Source organism: Rhipicephalus microplus, chromosome 5 (genome assembly GCF_043290135.1).
Source record: "Rhipicephalus microplus isolate Deutch F79 chromosome 5, USDA_Rmic, whole genome shotgun sequence".
In the NCBI taxonomy this organism is placed as follows: domain Eukaryota; kingdom Metazoa; phylum Arthropoda; class Arachnida; order Ixodida; family Ixodidae; genus Rhipicephalus; species Rhipicephalus microplus.
In genome coordinates this window covers 46,020,255-46,045,573 of record NC_134704.1, presented here as the reverse complement: position 1 = coordinate 46,045,573, position 25,319 = coordinate 46,020,255, and the positions used below count along the sequence as shown (strand labels likewise).

At 46.2% G+C, this 25,319-nt stretch overlaps 1 protein-coding gene across 4 annotated transcripts in view; it reads right to left on the bottom strand.

The window, feature by feature from the left end:
- LOC142817763 (uncharacterized) overlaps nt 1-25,319 on the bottom strand; it is a 379,761-nt gene that overhangs the window by 98,223 nt on the left and 256,219 nt on the right. The gene's annotated exons all lie outside the window — the stretch shown is intronic.

Genomic DNA, 25,319 nt, shown 5'->3' with positions numbered 1-25,319 from the left:
TAAAATGCAGGCACGTTAAGTGTTTGCGGTGCACAATTAAGCCGTGCATCTGGTAGTAAATAGCGTAGCTCGGTGCCTAAGAAATAGCAGGCAAGATCACGCGTGGGGCACTGATCACCATGCAACAAACGAAGTAAGAATCATAGGGCAAGCAGCCGGCAGCCAACAAAGACGGATGGTAATGCGAATCCACCGCAGTTTCTGGGTTGCCCAAGAGCTGCTCGGAAAACCAGCTATGCTCCACCTGACCAGAAAAAAGAGCCAATGAGGGTTTGCAACGACCTGGTGATTCGTAATGGGGGCTGTAAGACATGAGATATGTACCATGCACGGCCGCAAAACACCGTCTGTGCTAAATACCTTCTTTCGAGCAGTGGTAAATCATACTCTTGTGATTCCCGGACGTGTCTTTTTACATCTTCGACTACTGAAACTACTGAATTCCATAAGGAGGCTGACATGCCGTAGCAAGTATAATCAAGCCCCAGAATGCGAATGGAGTCCCTTTTTTGAAGACCAAAAAAGGGACTTAGGCTGGCGTCTGGGGAAAATAGGACGTAGATAATGTTGCATCTTACAAGGTTAAGTCCTGTAACAAAATTGTGTGAACACACCTTTAGACAACCCGACAGTTATAACGCGAGAACAAAACGATGACATAGAGACAAAAAAGGACACGAAAGACACGACGATAGAGCGCGAGAACAAAACGACGACACAGAGACAAGAAAGGACACGGAATTCTTGTCTCCGTGTCGTCGTTTTGTTCTCACGCTATAACTATCGTCATGCCATACGAACTCGCCCAAGCTGCGACACTTTTAGACAACCACCACAACTGCACCGAGTTGCAATGAAAGGTTCTGCAGTTTCCTGCGTTCGTGTCTAGGAAAAGTGTTTAACGATTCAGAGTACATCGTACTCTACTATGGGAGAGCACAATGCCGTCTCAATTACCCAGCGCTGTTGTGACGCTGTTGTTTTTGTGTTTAGAAATAAATGTTTAACGATTTCGAGTACTTCGTACTCAACTATGGGAGAGCACTGAGCCGTCCCGCTAAAAGATGAGAATACTTGGGCCGATCGCGGAGGCAGATAGAATAGGTTAAAATATCGAATAACGGAAGTGGCGCAAGCTGTATGTCACAACAAAGAACCATCCAGAATACTCTGCTTTCGTAAATTAGTGGACACTCAGTTATATTACGATTGTTAACAATTTTCAAATAAGTTGTCACACAGTGCTATAAGAATATGTCTCCAGCGCATACTCTTTAAGCTAATCTTTGTAATAAAAGCGTGCAATGTAAGACAGAGGAAGAAAGGCGTTGATTTTTAATAATATTATCCGCAATTCGAGCCAATACATTTCGCGTCGACGTACGTATAGGCCAAGGTTATCATCGCCTTGATGTGACATTCCTAGTTTTTTTTTTTTTGTGCCGAGATAAATTGTTCGTTGCTAGAGAGGGTGTGAGGACATCTCATCTATGCATGCTGTGCGTTAAAGATCAATCGATGCGTTTCTGAGTTGATTTTTTGTCACTCACTACAAAAGACACATACGCTATACTGCACCCTTTAGGACACGCAGTGGGTGCATAGCAAGTTCGAAAACATTTCATACACTTAGCGTTTGAAGTACGCACTAGAACAGAATATATCACTATCGCGTTCAACTCTTGAAGTAGAAGCTTAAAAATCTCCCAATTTTTTGTTCGTTTTCGTGGGTATGGTCTTACCCGTATTGCCACTTTCCAGAAGACAGAACGTTTCAGGTTCAAGTTGACAATGAGCGCAGCTCTTATCGTCACAACCGGGTTGGTGTTCCCCAGGGTGCCGTAATCTCCCCCACATTATTTAATCTCGTTCTACTTGCTCTACGTCCAAGACTTGAGAAAATTGAGGGTACTGAGCACCCTATTTATTCCGACGTTGCGACATTTCGGACTACAAAAGGCTCCCTCGGACAGCAAGAGGAGGCGCTGCAAATGGTGCTAAACACCGTCGACAGCTTCACCAGAGACTCAATAAACAATTATATCGGGCCAGTTGGTACGAATCCTTCTTGGTAGGAGGCGCAGCAACTTATACGCAGAACACATGACGCAAGACACAAAGAGAGATTGGCCTTACGCTAGCCGGACTCGCTAGCTGGATTCCGTGTCGAACGGTTGTGCCCCCGCGATCTCCGACGACAGTGCAGCTCTGGCCGACCGGCTCGCCCTCCGCCATCTCCTGACACCGTGGAGCTCTCGCTGAGTGGTACCCCGTCCTCGGACTCCTTCAACAGTGTCCCCATTTTTCTCTGTCTTATCTTTACTTCTCACTCTATCCTTTTTAATTCCTCCTTACCCCCTTCCCTCGTGAGCCACTGTTGAGAAGTCCCACTTGATGCAGACAGTTACGGAGCTCACTTTCATCTTCTTTTCTCTCATGTAAGGATCACTTTCCCCTTACGCTAGCCCCAGAAAAAAACAAAGTTTGTAGTCATCTATGGAGGCGGAAGGTCAAGAGAGAAAGACGACAAAAAGGCTTGCGTCCATCTCTCCATCGATCGGGCACTAGTCCTCAGGAAGCGCGTAATCCACGTACTCGGAATGTTCTTGGATGAGCAGTGCATATCCACAACACGCTTCAATCAAACCGTAAAGGCTACAAAATAGGTCACTCAATTTCTTCGCAGGATCGCCAAATGTACGAGTGGCGTGAGACAGAAAGAAATGAGGAACTTCGCGCAGCCACTCATACATTCTCGTATAATGCATGGCGCCTTCTATCACCCCACCACCCGAACACATCTGTATTCCCTTGAGTGCCTCAATAACGAGGCCAGTAGAGTAATCACAGGGTTTCCAAAGTACGCACCCCATCCTGCACTCAAAAGATGGTCTGATTTCGGAGATATCGCTGACCTTATGTCTATGCACGGGATGACGCAGGTCACAATACTTGAGTCTACACGTGCAGGAAGAGCGACCTTGTCTCAAATTGGGGATAACGTATCTCATCTTCCTGTGCTACCACATATATCTCCCCATTGGGAGCACATACAAATTTCAGACCCCAAACCTCTGCCGAAGAACATGGGCAACAAACATCCAGCAAGGAGGCAGGCCCCGCCCGAAGCCACGAGAAATACACGCAGGAGGTACGCAGGGGTAACCATTCCTATAGCTCTTGCCATATAGTGTACGTAGACGCATTCCTTCGCCAACAAAGGGCAACCACCGATGTTCGCTACGGCGTAGACCAACCTAGAGGCCACAGCAAGGTGGACGAAACTGCACATAGCGGGTAACGTACTTTAAACATCCAGGTGGAACTATATGCTATCCTCAATTTTGCCAAACATGCCGAGTCCACCAATCAGAGCTTACCAAATGACAAGAAACTTCACTACAGATTATTTACTGACTCCCAAGAGGCATTTTGCGCTTGAAAGCACATTCGCACTACCCCTCCTGTTGTTCAACAGCGGCGGTTTTACGTGCATCGTCTGCGGGAACCAGGAGATTATCTGCATTTGCACTAGATTCCGCGCCGCATGGGTATACCAGGAAATGAGCGGGCACATCAACTAGCGGGCGCAACGCTACTATCCTCGTAGACAAAACCACCCGAACACATTTTGCGCAGCGCACCAGGAGAAATTAAACAACACAGCGATTGTTATGATTCCATGGAAGCAATAGCCCAAGCAAAGGATTACCGGCGAGGCTATCTCATCGATGTATCGAATCCATTAGACGTACCTCCACTTCCTTCAAATGCTAATACCCACCGACAACAGGTACTGTTGCTACAGCTACAGACAAGAACTCTCCTACCCCCTTCCTCGTGCAGCGTTTTCGCAGAGATCGAGACCTAGGCACCTCGAATATTGGCATCTGCAGCCACTGCAACACCCGAGCGGACCTGGCGCCCTTTATACCTGGGACTGACCGCTGTACTCTGGAACAGGCATCGGGTAATCGCCACAATCCCACGAGAATGGCGCCCGACTTCATTCCAGGCCAGGGCAGAAACCGGGCGCATCACCAGCGCCGCCGCTAACGAGCTATAGAGGTCACCGCTCGAGTACTTGGGTGATCCCAAGGCTCCGGCCGCTGGCACCAGGCTCCATCTTGGGCGTGACAGCCAGCACATCAACTCGCGAGACGCTCATTAGAAGTGCATTTTTGAGCACCCCTTTCTTTTTTGGTTTTCGTTTTGCTTTTATTTAATCCCGTCTCTCCCCCTACATTCACCAGAGCCCTCCCATCGCTCGGTGGTTTGGAGATTGCGTGTCAGCTTGCAGTGACGGCCAGTGGACAAGAATTCTTGGTAACATATGGGTTCCGAGAATAGGGAACTACCCCGTCTGGTGCAATCTCGCACCATCGAATCTTCAAGCTGAATAAAGTTGATTCTCTATCTCCCTCTCGCCGCAGCCCTCAAAGGGTATAAAATCTCAACAATGACGGGTCAACAACTCATGCAGCGCATGCAGTAAAGGAAAGGTGTACGTACGTTTGTATTAAGCTATACATAACCTCTAACACTTTTTGGCATTAGCTTCGTTTGAAAGAATCATTAGTTGTGATTAATAACGACTTAATTATACATCACGTGTAGCGCGGCCCAACACGCTTTCGATGCACACGATGGAAACGCGGTCGTGGCGGGAGATGCGGATTTCCCAACAATTATGCAAAGCAGCTTCAATCTGACTTTTTTTAGTTTTCGTGTGTCCTAAACCACCTGGCGACAGGTGTTTTAGAGCTAGCCATTACAGGGTTGCAACGAATACCCGCCTTGTAACACAGGTGCGCATGCGCGCAGACTCCTTCCCCACGTCTTAACATTTGCCCCACATGGCCGAGAAGGACGTTTACCAAACTGTAAGCTAAGGATGCCGCAATGGCGGTACAGTATAGTTATGGCGGTACAGTATAGTTATGGCGGTATAGTATAGTTATGGTGCTCTGCTGCCGACCCGCAAGCCGCGGCTTCCATTCCACTCGAGGGGGTCGCGTTTCGGCGCATGGAGCCAAACTGGTAAGTGGTGTCGCGTTGGGTGGACTTGAAAAAGTGTCAGAACCCAAGCCAGAAGTAGCCAAAGCAGCCATCTCATTTAGTATTATTGTCAAACTTGTAGCCAAATGAAACCGGAATGGTATTATCAGCATAGTTTTTATTAGTGATGGATAAACAAAACCAATAAACAAAAACCGACCATCAAAGCCTTCGAAGGCAGAGTCATTTCCGACCAGGCGTTACGTATCCTGCGCAGAGCGGACCCGAGGGCCTTGAAGCACCTCACTGTCATCTGGTTCCCCACCCATCTCGGCCAGGCACCGGGTGCCCCATCCAACCTCAACGAGATCGCCCATGATGCAGCGCGCGCACTTCCCGATCACACCGCCACAGGGCAACCCCCTCTTGTTGAGTTAGAGATCAATTTGGATGCACCCATTACGTACAATGACATAACAAAGAAATTTTACCTTGAACGCCGCGTTTTTCCACCCCAACATCTGAAACTTAACAGACCGCAGGCATTGACCCTACGCCTATTACAGACACTCACGTACCCAAACCTTGCCACGCTTCACGTTTATTATCCTGATGCATACCCCAGTGACACATGCCCCTCATGTGGACACACGGCGACGCTCGCACATATGCTCTGGGAGTGTAGAAACACTCCTCCCGACTCTACCTCAAACAAGTTATCCCTCAGGAGCTAACTTCTCACCGACCAGAAATGGGCCGTCCAGCAGGCCTACAAAGCGACCATCAGGTACTACTCCCTGGTGGTCCCTACGTGGGAGACGCCCGCCACGCGCTAAGCGCCTCCTGCAGGACTGAAATAAACTTTTTATCGTTGCATTCCATTCAAAAAAGCAATACGAGAAGCTTAAAAGTAGCAAGAAATTGGCCATGCGCCAATGAAAAGTTTTCGTCACCAAACTTATCGAAAAATAGTGTCACGGGGGTGAGAGAATGGATATATTACAAAATATATTTACAAAATATGCAGGGAGAGTCAGAGGCAGCTGCAGCCAAGATGGAGGCCCAACAGCAACAACAACACGGGCACGGTCGCTTTCATCGTCTTCGTTGTCTATGATGATCTTTAATTGCCGATGTCGTGTAACAATGGCCAATTTGGCGCAAAGTAGCCACCAACGGAAACCCTGCTGCTAGGGGCCCGTGTAAAATCACCAGCAAGCTTAACACTAACGTTCTGGCACGTGACCTAGACTGGTTTGAAGCCAGATAATAAATGCGAAGCATTTTTTAGCGAACTTCGGAGACTTTGAGCGTATCTATCTATCTATCTATCTATCTATCTATCTATCTATCTATCTATCTATCTATCTATCTATCTATCTATCTATCTATCTATCTATCTATCTATCTATCTATCAATCAATCAATCAATCAATCAATGTATCTATCCGCCCATGACTTTTAGCTCTCCTGGTTGTTTCGATAATGGTATCAATACCAAACTTGGTATAGCACAGCATGACTGTATGAATATCATGATTTTCATGTTATGATTAGTTAAATATGTTCTTCATACAGTCATGTTGTGCCATACCAAGTTTGGTATCGATACCATTATCAAAACAACCAGGAGAGCTAAAAGTCGTAGGCGGCTAGAATGTCATGATTTACATTTCATGGTCCCGCAGCTCTTGAGGTATACTTTCGTTCACATGATATGTTGCAAACTGGTATGGTATGACATGACTGAATGGCGAACGCAAGCGACAGACACTAACGTAGAAATCACGACATGCACATCATGTAGGTCATAAATCATGACTACATGCCACGCTCAAGGTGCGCTTGCGGTCATTTCGCTGGCTTCATGTATACCAAATATGGTATTACGGGATGTGAATGCATGACTATGGTATATAACAGGTGCACACATGATAGTCATGAGATGCGCGCAATGTTAGAACATGACTACATGCCACGCTCATGATGCGCTCGCGGTCGTTTCGCTAGCTTCACTTATACCAATTTGGTATTACGAGACGTGAATGGATGACGAAGGTATGTGACTGGTGCGAACATGATAATCCCGAGATGCGTGTCATGTGAGAACATGACTACATGCCTTACTCAAGGCACCAATACGCTTACCCCCGTATTCACAAACGCTCCTCGACTCGACTTCCACCCTTCCTTTACAGAGTTGAGCACTGCGACACCGCTCGGCTGAAAATGGCGCTGTGCTGCTCAAGAATCACAGCAGATTATCGCTGATATGCAGTGACTTGCCGTACCTAGAGACCGCGCTCCCATCGGCTTTTTCAAGTGACGGTGAAGCGTTGAGTGAAGGGACGTTCTAGAATACGGGGATTAGACGGGACCAGGCGCGCATGCGCGCCAGCGTTCGTTTCATCGCGTCACGACGGCGATGCCACGCCAGGCGCCGATCTGCCTGCCGTATACGCGCAGGCGTGCGTCGCGTTGCGTTGCTTAGACGCATGAGCGTGTGAGCGCGGCGGCATTTCTCCGTCACGAAGAGAGGCAGACGCAGTGCTGTGTCTGGGTAACGTCATCGGCGCGAAATGCACTGTCGCATTTCGCGCCTGTTGCCGCCTGGCCGCGCCGACGAACGCTGGCCGCGCCTGTCGCGCCTGGCGTCAGATTATATAGTGCTCGCGTTGCTAGCGCAGCGCTGCTTTGCCCAGCGTACACGCGCGTCAGCGTTGCGTCGGAGTGTATTGGGCCATTCATGATGCGCTTGTGGCCGTTTCGCTAGCTCCGCATATACCAATTTCAGTATCAGGTGACGTGAATAAATGACGAAGGTAAATGACAAGTTCAACCATGATTATCAAGACAAGGAAGTATAATGTACGGCCTAATTTACTTCCGCCTCGTAATGTTGTGCTCATTTTAAAGTAGCATATCAACCGTCTTCTTCGTGCTACGCATATCATAGATTCCCAGTGTACGTGGGATCTGCCAATTTTTTGCTCTTCGACATCGATGTAAAAAGCTTTTTTGTTTGTGAAAGTTTTAAAGTAAAATTTTTCTTCCGCTTTCAGATAAAAGAAAGACGCTTTGTAAGAAGGACTATTCTTTGAAGTGCTATGTGCAGCCTATAAAAAGTTACGTTTGAAAAATTTGGCCACTTATGGGCGAAAAAAACTGTTGAAAATGGGCGGGCTATTCGCGGAAGCTTTTGTTCCCTCGCTATTATAAGCTCGGTTCCAACTTCAACGAATAACCGTGTAACAGACCTTTACGTGGTGATCGCTGTTTCAAGGCCCACGGGACGGCTTTATGCTCTCCCATAGTAGCGGAACTAGTACTATATATGAATCGTTAACCAATTTTTCTAAACACACGCGGATATGCCTTCGTTTGGACATGGCGACGCGGATGATCCCCCAGCAGGCTCGACCGAGCTTATATCCCACGTGCGTTAGAGGCGTTTGTCTTAGATTTATGCGTTCTGTCCTGCCCACCTTCTCGGGTGTACGCATCTGATCATCGGCCAATTTGTCTTGGAGCTCGAAGTTCCATTTTAGGGGCGTAGCGTTTTATTGCGACACCCATTCGTCCCTCGTAGCCCTTGTAGTATGTAACAAGTATAACATTTTGACCTCCAAGGTGGTGCCGGTGAGAGACTTCTTCTGTGCGTTGTTGAACAATAAAAAATAGTGCTCAATGTACATGTCAATGGCTGCTAATGGGGAAGGAGAGACAGGAGCATTTGGCTTTTAGTTAACGCGAAGGCTGCGATCACCATTAGCAGCCATTGGCATGTACATTGAGCACTATCTGACAAGAAAGGGTTGCTACGTTATACTCGCTGGGTGTAACCTCCTTAGCTTTAGAAAGGTTTAGCGAGCGTTGAGCCGCAGTGCCATGAATACAATGAACTTGTATATACAATGAATGAACTCGAGGTGGTTAAAAATGGGAAGTAGATACGAAGCGCAGGCCGTAAGAAAGTAAAAACCGAATTCTCCGCCTCTCATTTCCCATTAGCAGCCATGGCATGTACATTCAGCACTATCTGACTGAAAAAGTTTGCTACGTCATACTCGCTGGGCGTAACCTCCTGTGTTTTCGAAAGGTTTAGCGAGCGTTCGGCCGCAGTGCCATGAATACAGTGAACTAGTATATACCATAAACTCGAGGTGGTTAGAGGTGGGAAGTGGACCCGAAGCGCAAGCCATAAGAAAGTGTGCGTGTGCCGCCTCTCATTTAGTCCTTGGAATGTCCGCTGAATGGCGGTGCTTCTCTATGGGAAATATATGATGAAAAGATGCGAGATGGTGGTACTTGGAGTGTTGAATAGATGGACGAATGGACACACAGACAGATGCACGGACGAATGCAGGGACGGACGCACGAACAGACGCACGCCCGGACGGACGGATGGACGCATGGACGGTCACACAGACGGACGCATGGACGGACGGAAGCAAGAACGAATGGACGGACGAATGCTTCACACACCCTCCATCATTCCCTCCGTAAATATGCTGCCAATTTTAGATGCGGAAGCATCTTATACTCGCGCCTTGTAGTGCGCCGTCCGCGCCGTCCGCGCCGTGCGCACCGCCTTAGTTGAGCTAATTCATTACGTCTGATACAATAATCACTCGTTCTCTGCTACTGCAATATTCACGCGTTCATCAAGTATAAGGTTATTTGTTGCACTTCAAAAGCATACATGTGTCCGAGTTAAAACGGTCAAAGTTTCACATTAAATGCACCAGGAAGGTAAAGTATTGGTACGGAAACCAGTAACACAAACATGAGCTTGTACGGTAAAGTTAGCTATTTAAAACCTACGCGAGCGTCGGTGCACACTGAACCATGCCTGTGTATTCAGGCATGTGTCTTACTCTGTTACCAGCCACTAAACTGTTTTAGCGGGACGGCTCAGTGCTCTCCCATAGTTGAGTACGAAGTACTCAAAATCGTTCAACATATTAGATGCGGAAGCATCTTATACTCGCGCCTTGTAGTGCGCCGTCCGCGCCGTCCGCACCGCTTCTCGAACATTCGACAGCTGACGCGCGCGCATGCGCCGTCGCTCCGTCGCCCACCATCTGTGCCGCGCGCGCTTCTCCTTCGAGAACATTCGACAGCTGACAGCGCATGCGCCGTCGCGCCGTTGCCATCTGTGCCGTGCGCATGCTTCTCCTTCGAGAACATTCGACAGCTGACAGCGCATGCACCGTCGCGCTGTATATATACTCAAGGTCGGCGCTCGCTCGCTCAGTTGCCGCTCGTCCGTTGGTTCGTCGCAATAAATAAAACACCGCCCTTTCGCATACGTGCCGTACGTGTTCACTCATTTAACACCCCATTTCACAACCACGTTAACCAATTTAGCCATTGACCCAAGTAAGTCGCAATTTAACACCCGTTAACCAATTACATGCTTCCGCATCCTCCTCAGTGTTCCCCCGAGGGAAGCTGCGGGCAATTTGTTTTTCTTTTTCGGAAAAGCCATGGCGTCTTGAAGTTCACGTCCTGCAGGACGCGCGCTCAAAATCAGATTTGTCACGAGCAATACGTGTGTCGCTCACGGCGTCTGGTCCTGAAGATCGGGATGCGCTTAAAATGCAGTGGCGCCTGCGTTGCTCAGTAGAGGTGCGTTTGCTTCGTCGACGCGTTTCTGAAGAGCTTGCTGATACTGCGATGAAGTTACGCATTGCTTTTCGCGCCGCGACGCCTTCTCCTCTGATGCGAGCTTGGCAGTGTGAACTGCGTGAACGCTTTCAGCGCTTGACTGCTGCTCCGTCTCTGGCGGCAGCAGCAAGGCTCTGTAGACATAACCCATGTGCGCTTCCTGATGTGTTGCGCTACGCGAGACATTCGTTTTTTGGGCAATCACTGCTATCTGTCTCTGTGGCAGCGCAGATACCACTTGCGCAGCCCCTACGCGTGATCGATCTGTTTTCTTGGCGTACTTGAAAGCAATGTCGTGTTCGGCTATGCGGACAAACTGTGATGAAACACCGCCGATGCTTCGAGGCTTGCCCCGTATTCCTCAAGAAGCTACTGATTGCCTGCACATCTCTCCGTCGGCTGAAGAGGTAAAGGCGGCACTGAAATCTATGAAACGTGGAACGGCTTCTGGGCCAGATGGTTTTCCTGTTGAGCTTTACTTAACCTTTTGGAATGAGATTGGTGCTACCTTTAACCACGGTTATCCAGCGAGGATGGTGTCTTTCCACCCAGTTTTCGAGATTGTGCTTATCACCCCCCCCCCCAAAAAAAAATTGGCAGCATATCCACAGAGTGATTGATGGAGAGTGGGGCGAAGCATTCGTCCGTCCATACGTTCTTGCTTCCATCCGTCCATGTGTCCGTCTGTGTGACCGTCGATGCGTCCATCCACCTGTCCGTGCGTGCGTCTGTTCGTGCGTCCGTCCCTGCATTCGTCTATGCATCTGTCTGTGTGTCCGTTCGTCCATCTATTCAACACTCCAAGCACCACCATCTCGCATCTTTTCATCATACATTTCCCATATAGAAGCACCGCCATCCAGCGGACATTCCAAGGACTAAACGAGAGGTGCCACACGTGCACTTTCTTACGGCTTGCGCTTCGGGTCTACTTCCCACCTTTAACCACCTCGAATTCATAGTGTTTAAAAAAAATGTTGAACGATTTCGAGTACTTCGTACGCAACTATGGGAGAGCACTGAGCCGTCCCGCTAGAATGCGTATTTTCAGCGCCGTACAAAACAAGAGGTAGTCCAAGAAGTGCATACTAGTTCACTGTATTCATGGCACTACGGCCCAACGCTCGCTAAACCTTTCCAAAACCAAGGAGGTTACGCCCAGCGAGTATAACGTAGGAACCCTTTCTTCTCAGATAGAGCTCAATGTACACACCAATGGCTGCTAATGGGGATCTCAGCGTGCGCGTTAACTAAAAGCCGATTGCTCTTTTTCTCATTCCCCATTAGCAGCCATTGGCATGTACATTGAGCACTACTTTTTATTGTTCAACAACGCACAGAAGAAATCTCTCACCGGCACCACCTTGGAGGTCAAAATGTTATACTTGTTACATACTACAACGGCTACGAGGGACGAACGGGTGCCGCTATAAGGAGTTTCACCCCTAAATGTAATGCTTTCTCTGTTAATCCTGAAGATTGGTGACCTATCACGCTCTTCAACGTCGACTATAAGATATTTGCGATGGTAATCGTTCAATGTTTGAGGAGCCTATTGAACGCCCTGGTGAGTCATCACCAGGCCTCATCAGTGCCTGGACGAGAAATACACAGCTTGTCATATACCACACGTGATATCATAGCTTATACTGAGTTATGGTCTGCGCGTGGCATCCTTGTGTCTTTGAACCAGGAAAAAGCATTTGACCGGCTAGAACACACGTATATCTTTAATGTGCTCACAGCCCTTGGCTTTCCTCATTCGTTTGTGGAAATAATTAGAAAATTCCTGCACTGCTCTAAAGAGCATGCTGGTTCCTGGTTTGCTTGGAAAGTGCCGCCTTTTCCATAACACGTGTGGTCCGTCAGGCCTGTTCATTGTCTCCTGTGCTTTTTGTTCTCAGCCTCAACCCATATTTGCGTGCTCTTGACGAGGATTCACACGTCCAGCGTCTAGCTCTTCCTGGTAACAGTGTCGTGACAGTCACAGCTGTCGCTGAGGACATAAACTTGCGCATTTCAGATGACGATGACCTTTCACGCAGCCTGCGTGTATTTTTCGAGTATGGCGATATTTCAGGTGCAGCGTTGAACATCTCCAAATCCCGGTATTTCTTCATTGGCTCTCCAAACTCCAGGCTTAGCGCCTTTTTTGCTATTCAGCCGGCCGCGTCCCCTCTTATTTTAGGTATTTTATACAACCACTACGGCATTTCCGAATCCGTTTGGTTAAGGCTGTCAAAAAAGTAAGACTGAAAATTCAGGACGCACGGGATTTTGACTTTCCGCTTCTTGAGTGGAGGTACCTTGCACAGACTGTATTTTGCGGTCGCGTTTGGTACCTTTCTCACGTCGTGCAACCGTCTTTACGTATCGTTCGGACACTGAAGTCGGGTTTGAGTTCCCTTTTAGAGGCGAAGCTTCTTATATCGGCACATGTTCATCCCTCGTAGGCATTGTAGTAGTGTGTAGCAAGTATAACATTTTGACCTCGAAGGTGGTGCCGGTGATAGATTTTTTCTGTGTGTTGTTGAACAATAAAAAATAGTGCTCAATGTACATGCCAATGGCTGCTAAGGGGGAATGAGAGGCAGGAGAATTCGGCTTTTGGTTAACGCGCACGCTGCGATTTTTTTATTGTTCAACAACACACAGAATACAAGAAAGGGTTGCTACGTTATACTCGCTGGGCGTAACCTCCTAGGTTTTAGAAAGGTTTAGCGAGCGTTGGGCCGCAGTGCCATGAATACAGTGAACTAGTATATACCATGAACTCGAGGTGGGTAAAGGTGGGAAGTAGACACGAAACGCAAGCCGTAAGAAAGTGTGCGTGTGCCTCCTCTCGTTCAGTCTTTGGAATGTCCGCTGGATGGTGGTGCTTCTATATGAGAAATATATGATGAAAAGACGCCAGATGGTGGTACTTGTAGTGTTGAATAGGTGGACAAACAGACACACAGACAGATGCATGGATTGACGCACGGATGCCTGCACGGATGGATGGACGCATGGACGGACGCAGGAGTGAATGCATGGACGAAAGCAGGGACGGACGCACAGATGAACGTGTGGACGCACGAACAGACGCACGCACGGACGGGCGGATGGACGCACGGGCAACCACACAGACGCACGCATGGATGGACGGAAGCAAGAACCAATGGACGGACGGATGCTTCGCCCCGCTATCTCCATTCACTCCGTGGATATGCTGCAATTTGTGGGAAGGGGGGGAGGGTCAGGTGGCACTGAGTTGGTCTCTCGTGTGGCACTGGAACAGCAGCGTTTTCGGTGAGGCTTTGCTTTCCCTTCAGTGTCCATATTACGCTGTCGGCTGCTTCCAATGCGCTTCCTTTTGCGCCTAGTGCTAGGGGAAGAATCTCCCACAAGATTGCTTGCATATTACTTTCTGGGTACTCACCTTCGGCATTGGATGCCTAATGTGCGCCTTAACAGGGCACCGAAATCAATAACACTTGTTTTGTTTTAAGCAACAACTGCTGCATTTTTTCGCCTTGTCCAGTCGACCTGTCCTGACATAGAGGTGTTGAACAACCATATAGTTGAGACAACTGCTGCTTTGTTGCTTCCGCTGGTTCCTTGAGGCCGTCGTGCTCGTTCTAGTCGGGTGTCTTAGAGCTAGTCAACGGCTTCTTTTCTGCCTGGACACCTCCGAGATTTCATGTGGCGCCTGGGATGGGGTGTGCTTCCCATGCACTATCGACCACCTGTAAGTGTGGAGAATGGTCCAATCACCAACATGCCCGAACTGCTCCTTTCGGGAAACAAATCAGCATTTTTGAGGCATCGTGTCATTGTTCGTGTTTTTTGGAGAGCCGTAAATGCTTGATTTCGCTGCCTCAGAGTAAATCGCTTTGTTTCTTCTGGGCGTTGTTATCGAGGCCGCTTTGCTTGTCTTCTCATTGTTGCCGCTTCTTCCTGCCTCTGGCGCAACCGCGGCTATAGGCGGTGGCAGCGGGCCGCCACCACCGCGTGCTTTTCCCGATCCTAGAGTGATTGTACTCGGAGCTGCTCTCTGTTTTGTCGGAGAAGCTCTTCTTCCTCGGTGAAGAGGAATTCCTTCAGCACTGGTCTTACCCTTTTGTGTCGGTCTGTGACAAACGAGTGAGACTTGTATTTGGGCCGGCCTGGTATTGGTAGGCTGATGTGTCGATCAATGCACCGGCAGGAATGACATGCCAACTTGTAAATAAGTGAAATGTACATATTCATGTTTCATTTGGGCCTCTTGTTTAGTTTGCAATATCTATATGTGTATATGCCATTTTGTGACACATTTTAGTGTGGCTGTGTTTGTGTGAACCATCTAATGTAGATGTTCTTTCCACGTCATCCCACATCCATGAACATGTAAATGAAGTGTTTTGTCATCTTTGTTATTGTATGTCTAAGAAGAAAATGTTCTGTTGAAATGTTATTGACGTCTGTAACAATAATTCTTTTTTAAAACAGGTGGTCCACGGGACGGTTTTCAACTTTCCCATAGTAGAGTACCAAGTACTCTAAATCGTTAACCACTTTCTCTAAACGCAGACATAATTTGCAACTTGCGATGCCTTAATAGCTTCTCAAATGAGGGATGGCTCACTGCTCTCCCAAAAGTGATTACGAAGCACTAAAAATTGTTAAACACCTTTAATGCCGTTTCACAGGACACAAAAAGTAGTGAATTTCAGGCTGCGAATTCACCAATTGCGAAAAAAAAAGAGCAGTTCACTCCCAACGCAGCGGTCAGCGGCGAGCTTCCAACATGTTGGAAATTTTTGCTCTGATCGCAGCGGCGGGAGCGATTTCTGTTAGGGAGCCATCGAAACAAGGCCGGATTGGTCAAGCTGTCGAAATTACGTCGACATATTTGTTTTGGTAGTGGCCTCTGTTGGGCATTTTAAAGCGGAGTTATATTGGAAAGTGTTCTTGAAAGAGGAAACAAGCGCCCTTCGTTACCGATCGTGGAAACTTGTTCATATCATAATGCATAGATTGTTACATTATATTAGAAAAATTCTGCTGCGTCGGCCAGGACGAATGGGGGTAGGAAACGTTGCTCGTCACTCCAGTCGCAGACTGTAAATCGCGGACCGTTCGCGGTTCATGTGAAACGAAACAGCCATTAGCGGCGGTCGCGAACGGAGCGATCGGAGGGAACGAAGATATTTGTTGTCTTTGCAATCGCGACATGTAAAACAGCCTTTATAGTGGCGAAGCTTTAAAGCCGTAGGTTTGTTCATGCTGGTTCGTAACCACCCAGTTGTATGACTCACTCAGTAGGTGGTGCAAGTGTAAGTTACAGACAAACGGAAGCACGGAGGGACGGGCAGAAGCATGGACGAAAGGACGGACGCATGGACGCTTCGCATCACTCATCATCATTCACTCAGTAGATATTCTGTGATTTCGTGACCGGTTCATAACCACCTCGTTGTATGACTCACTCAGCAGGTGGAGCAAGTGTAAGTTACAGACAAACGGAAGCACGGAGGGACGGGCAGAAGCATGGACGAAAGGACGGACGCATGGACGCTTCGCATCACTCATCATCATTCACTCAGTAGATATTCTGTGATTTCGTGACCGGTTCATAACCACCTCGTTGTATGACTCACTCAGCAGGTGGAGCTAGTGCGAGTGACATACATACATACATACATACATACATACATACATACATACATACATACATACATACATACATACATACATACACACATACATACATACATACATACATACATACATACATACATACATACATACATACATACATACATACATACATACATACATACATACATTCATACATACATACATACATACATACATACATACATACATACAAAGTGACATTAACCAAGTGCAGCGTTGGTGTGAACGGTGGCAAATGGAACTTAATCCTAACAAATGTAAACTTGTGTCGTTTCAGCGTCGCCATAACCCGCTCACCACTTCCTACGTAATCTCTAACACTCCTGTTCAACTTGTGCAATCCTACAAATACCTTGGCCTAACTTTGTGCAGTGACCTAACTTGGGCTGAGCACATCCGGACTATCATCGCAGCTGCTAATCGTACTCTCGGCTTCCTAAAACGTCATCTGCGCAACACACCCCGCCATGTAAAATTATTAGCATATCAGTCCCTCGTAAGAAGCAAGCTTGAATATGCATCGTCAATTTGGAGCCCACAACACGCGTATCTCATTGCTGCACTCGAATCACTTCAAAACCGTGCTACTAGATTCATTCATTCCTCATATGCCTATCACATAAGCGTGTCATCTTTAAAAGAAGAAATTGGCCTGTCCCCTCTATCTTCCCGCCGCCGCATTGCCACCCTTTGCTTGTTTCATAAACTTTTTCACAGTCCACTTGCAATCGAACCTTACATTTCCCCCCCCCATTTCGCAGGTCATATCGCATTGGCCATGTCTTTCAAGTTGCCCGTCAACGTTCCCGCACCGTTACTTTTGCTGCCTCATTTTTTCTTCGTGCAGCAAAAGACTGGAATGACCTCCCCCACCATATTGCAGCAATCACCTGTCCATCAACATTTATGCATAGCGTCACAAGCCATTTTTCAAGCTAATTCATGGCTTTTTTTGTACGTTTTTTGTAACCCCACCCCTTATGTAATGTCCCCCTGGGGTCCTTTAAGGTAATAAAATGAAATGAAATGAAATGAAATGAAATACATACATACATACATACATACATACATACACATTGACGGGCGGACGGGTGAATGGATGGACGCATGGACGCACGGACGGACGGATGGATGGACGGCCGCATGGATGGACGCGCGGACGGAAGCATGAATGAACGGACGGATGGAACTCATTGCCAATGACTGCACCATGCAGCACATGATCTCCAAATATGCACTCAGATGTATCCATATGCAACCTATCACGATCCGAGGGACGTGCATAAACTTAGTGTTTGCAAACTTCCCTAGAGCTGCAGACTATAAAAGAACCTCTCTCACTTCATTTAGCCGACCATAAAGCCATAATAATGAAGAGACCTCGCAGTCCAGCCACCAGGACAACGAAGAAACGAAAGAACAAACGAACAAGAACAAAGTAAAAGTTGATTCGTATAATATACGCGCAGTCTTGCGTCCTTCTAATGATGTCATGGGCAAACTTTTCACGTGGAGGTTACGGTTTACCGATGATCCGCTCCTGTCGAGCTTCGCCCACTTATCATTCATTCCGTAGATATGGCGTGATTTTTTAAAACACACAGTATCAACTGAATAATCATTGGGATAGATTCGACTTTCCCGTTGTAGAGTACGAAGTACTCTGAATCGTTAAACACTTTTTTCATACACATCATTCAGCGTATCTAAACAAAATCAATTATCATTTTTAGAATATTGTTTGGAACTACACCTAATCAAGATTCACGTCAGCAGTATTCTACGCGTCTATAACAGTGACAGAGTGCAGCCGGTTTTTTTGCCGCTGAGGTATGGAGTTAAAGGGTGCAAGTAATCCCCCCTCTCTTCTTTTACGTAGATGATCCCTTTGCATACGAAACTGAGTCTTCAAGGACAGCTCTAGGTGCACGTTAAAGTGCCTCAGGTGGTCGAAATTCACGGAGCATGCCCTCCACTGTACCGCGTCTCATAATTATACCGTGGTTTCGGCCCGCCAAACACCAGAAATAATTATGTCGTTGTCCTGATCTAAATTGGGAATTGCGCGTAAACAATCACGAGGTTTCAGTAGACACACCACTTACGTATTTTGACATGATCACTCCAAATTGAGAACCCTCATGATGAGTGCGAATACCTTTCTGTTCTAGTTGTTTTTGCACCCGCAGGAGGTTGAAAAAGCACGTGACCAAACGCACGCACGCAGGCACGCACGCGCGCGCACTTGTGAAAGCGCAGCGTCGTAACATATCCTCCATACAACATATTACGTTTAGGATTCAATAAGATGCGTTTTAGAAACTGAATCTGAAAGATAAAGACGCCATTACCACCCGTGAAATTGACGCGAGATCCGATAGGCAAAAAACTCTGCGAGTTTTTTGGCGTCATCCTGGAGATTAGACAGCACCTGCTGAGAACTGGAAATCCCGGAAGTGACAATGCGTTACGACACGTCTGCTAATCATTTAGAGCAGGTGTCAGGTACTTAAGCATTATACATATATTTACGTGCCGTTAATAAAGAAGCTAGACAGTAGAGGCTGGTAGCTTTGCCAAGAAATTATAAGAAAAGAATAATTGGCTGAAAGGTGCCGAAACTATTAGCACATGCTACAAACTGAAAAGATAATTACCATTGTCCAGAATCTAAGCATGACATTTGGACAATGAAATTTGCCAAGTTTTTATTCTATTCAATGGACCCGACATGAGTATGCGTCGCCTGCCGCACAGTGTTCCTCGTTGGGAAATAACTTGAGCGTGTAGACTGCACTTAGGCGTCACGTTTACAAATGCTAATTATTTCTTCATGTCTGACAGGAGACACCATTGTCCCAGCCATGCCAAGCTGTGCAACGGATCCTGGTGCTGGGACACCTTAATGCTCTCCCACAGTAGACTACACTGTACTCTAACTCCTCCAACCTTTTGTTGTAAAGACAGTGTTGCACGTCATTGTTGCATTTATGATGAATACGTTGCGTTCCATTAGAGATTTTCGAAATCATCACAGATGCCTCTGCGTGCTGGTCGCAAGTATTAATTAAATAATTAATTAAATCGATTAATAATTAATTATTTATTTATTTATTTTCCAAATACTGTTAGCCTTTCGGCTGTTACAGGGGTGGGACAAACTAAGAATGACAAACATCAATACATTCAAACCATACAGCAATTTAAACATCAACACTTGAACTTGTAAATGTTACATGACATACAATTGGAAACACCGACATTGAGGCTGAAGGAAAAACAGTGCAGTCGTAGTAAGCATACAAATGAATTGAAATAAATTAAGATAGTAGACCATGCTTACAGAAAAATATCTTTGAGCCCTTCCTCAAAATTTTCCAGGGAATCTCAATGACCCAGTGGTAATGGCAAAGCATTCCACTGACGAATTGTTTTGGGAAAAAATGATTCGCATTTACATTGAGACGCTGTTGTGGCACTTCGTATGTGTAATCGTTTACACTCCTTAGGTTTTTTCCGCGGCGTGGCGTTAAGTATTTTGTTGAGTTTATGTTTAATTTATTTTTTGACAATAAAAACAAGAACTTCATCCTTGCCAATTGCCGTCGTTTGGCTAAACTGGGCAGGTGAAGAGAGCGTAGCATTTCTGTTACTGACTCAGTCGAGGAGTACTTTGAAAAAATAAACCTGACAGCTCACCTTTGTACTCTGTCTAGCATAATAATGAGGCCGATTTCTGAGGGATCCCACACAATGCTGGCATATTCCAATGTTGGCCGAATATACGTGAGATATGCTGCTAGCTTAACGGGAGTCGTAGCAAGTCTTAATTTTCTTCGCAAGTACCATAGTTTACTCTCCACCACCACACAAATGTTTTCCAAATGGGTTCTCCACTCTAGATTACTGGATATTGTTACACCTAAATATTTTATTTCATTGACGGTAGACAGGCGGGTAGAACATAGAGTGTAATTGCAATAGAAGACACGCTTACTTTTGTTTGTTACGCGCAAAGCAACTGTTTTAGTTTGATTTTTTTTCCATTTTACATTCAGTGCACCAATTACTGACAGCATCAAGAATATCATTAAACGTTTTTTGGTCAGCTTCACTGTGTATTTCCTTTTAAATTAGGCAGTCGTCTGCAAAAAGTCGCACTGTAGTACTTCTATCTATGCCGCATGAAATGTCATTTATGTAAGTTAAGAATAATATCGGTCCTAAAACTGAACCTTGCGGTACACCTAAGGTGACGCTTAATAACTCAGATTTGAAGCCGTTTATTTCTACATATAGTGTTCTGCCTGTCAGGTACGCACTTATCCACTGTATTATGTTATAATTTATGCCTAGGTGTGCTGACTTATTAACTCCCTGGGGGGAACCTTGTCAAAGGCTTTGGAGAAGTCAAGACATATTGCGTCAATCTGGACACTATTATTTAAGGCACGCGTGAACTCATCGACTGCTTCTATTAATTGGGTTACAGAGGATAAATTCTGCCGAAAACCATGCTGATTAGGAAAAAAAATGTTTTTGTGCCCTCAATATACGTATACATAGCTTTGGATATAATATGCTCTAAAAGCTTGCAGCATACACAGGTGAGGGAAATTGGACGGTAATTTTCCACCTTTTGTCGGTCTCCACCCTTATGCGTTGGCACGACCTTCACCACAAGCCAGTCGTCTGGGACACGCTTTTGCTCTATTGAGGCATTATATATTATGTATAAATAGTGCGCAACCCATTCTGCATAGCTTCGCAGTAAATTATTTGGTATGCCATCTGGTCCGATCGACTTTTTCACGTTCATGTTCAGTAATAATGATACAATGCCTTCATAAGCGATCTGAACGTCAGGCATAACTGACAACTGAGAAGGAAGTGGCGTGGATGCATCACCATTATCAGGACAAGCAGTAAACACTGACTGGAAAAATCTGTTGTGTAGGTAAGCGGTGGAAGAGCAGTCTGTCACCAATTCATCATTGACAACAAAGGAATGCACGCGTCATGAGTGGTCTTCCTTCTGAGATAAGTGACGCCAAAAACAATGGGGGGAAGATTTCATGAATGTCGGCAATATTTCTTCCTAATACTTTGTTTTTGATTCTTTCAGTTCAGCACGCAGAAGCCTTGATAAATTGCGTATCTTGGATTGATCTTCGTTTACTTTTTGCCTCTGGCGGTTAATGGCGCGCTTCAAATGTATTATCTTCCCATTTATCCAAGGATTCTGTTTATTTTGTTTCTTTTTTTGCAAGGGCACAAATTTGTCGATACATAGCGTGCCGATTTCTTTAAACCTTATTCACATCTTATTGAGGTCACTTTTCTCATTGAGCGCATCCAAAGAAAACGACAAGTAATCAATTATGCTTGTATCATCGGCCTTGTTGAAGTTGCGCACATGCCTGAAGCTTTCTTTTTTGCATGGCAAGGCACCATCAACGCTTATCTCAACTGAAACAAGTTTGTGGTCCGACAAGCATTGTTCAATTGCAACGTTGTATGTGTCCATTCGCCCGTCAATAAAAACTAGATCCAGTATGGAATGCGGATACCTTGTTTCACGTGTACTGTCAGGGACGACCTGCGTGAGGTCATGGCTGAATGCCATGTCTAAAAGCCGTTGGCAGTCTATTGCTTCCTTCTATTTAGTTGAGAATGTGGTCTAATTAATTCCAGGAAGATTGAAATCTCCCGCAATAACCATTCTACGATTCCGGGCAGCAATACCATCAAGGTATTGCTGCAAGCTTTCTAGGTATGAAGTAGGGGCGCCTGTAGGCCTGTAAACGGCACCCAAAACAAGGGAAGTTTTGGGTAATTTTATTTCTACCCGTGCACTTTCATGGTGGGGTATTCCTTCCATAACAATTGCTTCAACATCTTCTGCAAGTAGTATCGCCACACCACCACCTCGTGTATCGCAGTCCTTCCTAAATATTTTGTAGCCGGGTGGTACAATTTCGCTATCCGCTATTTCCGGTCGCAGCCACGTTTCTGTGATGGTGATTACGTGTGTGTTATAGCTTGCTAATATATATTCTCGATCACTAACTTTATTGATAAGGCTCCGAGCATTTAGATTAATTAAGCGAAGGCTGCATGCACTTGACTGCGAATGGCATCAGTCATCGTCGTCAGAGTGATGTGGTTTTTTCTTTGTATGCTTAAGCTTAACTCGGCAGTTTTTGTCGTAGTCCCAGGAATACACGTCTTTGTCTATGACCAACTTATCGTAATTCAAACGCATGCGTTTTCCTGCATCTCTTTCTTTTTTTTCCTGATTCCCATAATAGCTTACGCTTGGCTAGTTTCCTTGCAAAATTCGTCCCCAACTGATATACTGCTGCCTTTTAGCTTTTTGCAATTTTTGTAAACTGTTAACTTCTCTCGGGAGTCGTATAACTTCATAATGACCGGACGCGGCGAACGGCCCCCTTTTCGGCCTATTCTGTAGATCCGTTCAACTGTTTTTAGTTCGACGCCAAGCCTCCGAACAAAAATGTCCTGCAGTACCGCTTGTTCCAGGTCTTCTGTGGTTTCTGCCTCGCCCTCTTCAACCCCAAAGACCAAAAGATTATTCCGTCTACTCCTATCCTCTAAGCTTATTAGGCTTTCTTCTTGTCTTGATAGTGTCACATTAAGGTTGGTGGCGGTTTTCGTTAGCTGGCCTATTTTTTTACCCTGATCTTTGATTTTTTGAATGGCGTCTTTTATTTTAGTCATTCTTTCTCCTAGAGCGCTCAGATCTGCCTTAATTGACTTCTGGCCTTCAGACAGTTCCTTTAGGAGGACTTTCACATCAGGACCTGAGTTGAGTTCAACATCGCCAGACAATAGCAGGCACAAAGAGGACAATCCAGAGAAGAGTACACTTGGGCACGGCAGCACAACAACAAATCTGCTGTCAGTTTTGTAACAGTATTCTGAGTAGAAACTGACCTGTTCGAGCAACAGAAGCCGCAGATTAGGCGACATTGCTTTTGCAGTGCTGCCGTGCCCACTGGACGCTGCTGGCAGGGGGTCCAACTTTATAGGTCCCGCGAAGAACCACTCTATGCGTGTTCCAGGGTGCCTGCGCTCGAGGCTAGCGTCGACGATGTGTTCGTGGTCGATAACAGCGGTGTCAGCAGCTGGTACGGCCATGCATGCGCTGTATGCCCCAGCTCGTAGTGATCCGCGGACGAAGAAAACCTGTTCGACCAACAGAAGCCGCAGATTAGGCGACATTGCTTTCGCAGTGCTGCCGTGCCCACTGCCATGCCCACGCCCATTTAGATGACAGGCTCCCTGTCAGGTGCAAATATCCTGAGATACTAACTGTAAAGCCTCAGGCACTAGGCCAACAAAACTCTAATATACTCGCTGGTGACACTCGAGCTCTAGATAAGTGTTTTAAAAAAGTGAAATTCGTGCAAATAAAGATAGACACAAGGGCGAGACAGACAAGGAGATGCGATACTGAAATTTTGTATTTAAGATGACCGTTGCATCAACTTGAAATTGTCAGTACACTAACTGTTTTTGCCCCTCGTCTTTGAGAAAGTATTTATTCACGCTAATTATCGCTACGTTGAAATGCAGGACAAATTAGCCCAACAGCCTCTTCCACTGACTTTGATAAGAGCTTGTGGAAATACGTGAGGGAATATTCACCGGCTATAGTGTGCGCGCCAGACCCACTCATGTCTTTTTATCCTCTTCACCTTCACGCTATGTAGGATGGCAACCATGCGCGATCTTGGGTATACCTCACTGCCTGTTCACTTACGTTCACCAAAAACAAGTTCACAAATGCGAAACTTCGTAGCAGCTTGTTCTTAAGTCCTACGACTTTTTTACTTGCACTATACCTCTGTCTTGGCCTACAGTTCCGCGCATGCGCAGAGTCCTGTCGTGCTTCTAGAGAACCACCGGATTTCACGAGCGACTGGGAACAGTGTGAGTTCGTGTTGTGTATAGGTCCAAGACAAGAGCTTATCCACCACTTTCTTCTTATTTTTTTCTCATCTATCGTTTACATTCTGTTATTCACCCTTTCTTCCACGCCACGTGTAGGGTAGCCAACCTAGCCAAAGCTTGATTGACCTCCCTGCCTTTTCTCGTTACTCTCTATTGACCTAAGCTTCCTATACTTACTGTACTACCGTAACATTTGCCCGCATGCGTAATTCGACTTTTATGTCGTTTCACGCTTTCACAATTGTCTGCATGTCTTGTGCTGCTATATGTACCTGAATGCAGCAATACCCTCCTTTTACTCATTTTGTACACACTGAGGCCATGTGTTTTTCTTGTTCTTTATACTGGGGCGACATAAGTTAGCACCCCCGACGAGCACCTAACTCAATTCCTTGAGCTTGGAACCGACCAATATTAGCAGTGAGAGAGAGACAGACAGACAGACAGACAGACAGACAGACAGACAGACAGACAGACAGACAGACAGACAGACAGACAGACAGACAGACAGACAGACAGACAGACAGACAGACAGACAGACAGACAGACAGACAGACAGACAGACAGACAGACAGACAGACAGACAGACAGACAGACAGACAGACAGACAGACAGACAGACAGACAGACAGACAGACAGACAGACAGACAGACAGACAGACAGACAGACAGACAGATAGATAGATAGATAGATAGATAGATAGATAGATAGATAGATAGATAGATAGATAGATAGATAGATAGATAACCTTTGTCGTGTCAGTATTAGCCTCCATTACTCAAATAATTGATTCCTAGAAGAGAGGCACGCCCTCATGCACAAGTACCACGTCACTGCTTATAATTGCAATGTCAATAGCTAAGGGAACCACTCCATTTATAGTCTGTTTGCTACGTCGTGCTTTTTTCTGTAAAACCAAGAACAGAGAAACTAGTTAATGAATTCCCACTGAAATGTTCTCTAATTATAGCTTTCCTAGTAGACCGCCAGGGGGCAGTCCGCGCAGGTAC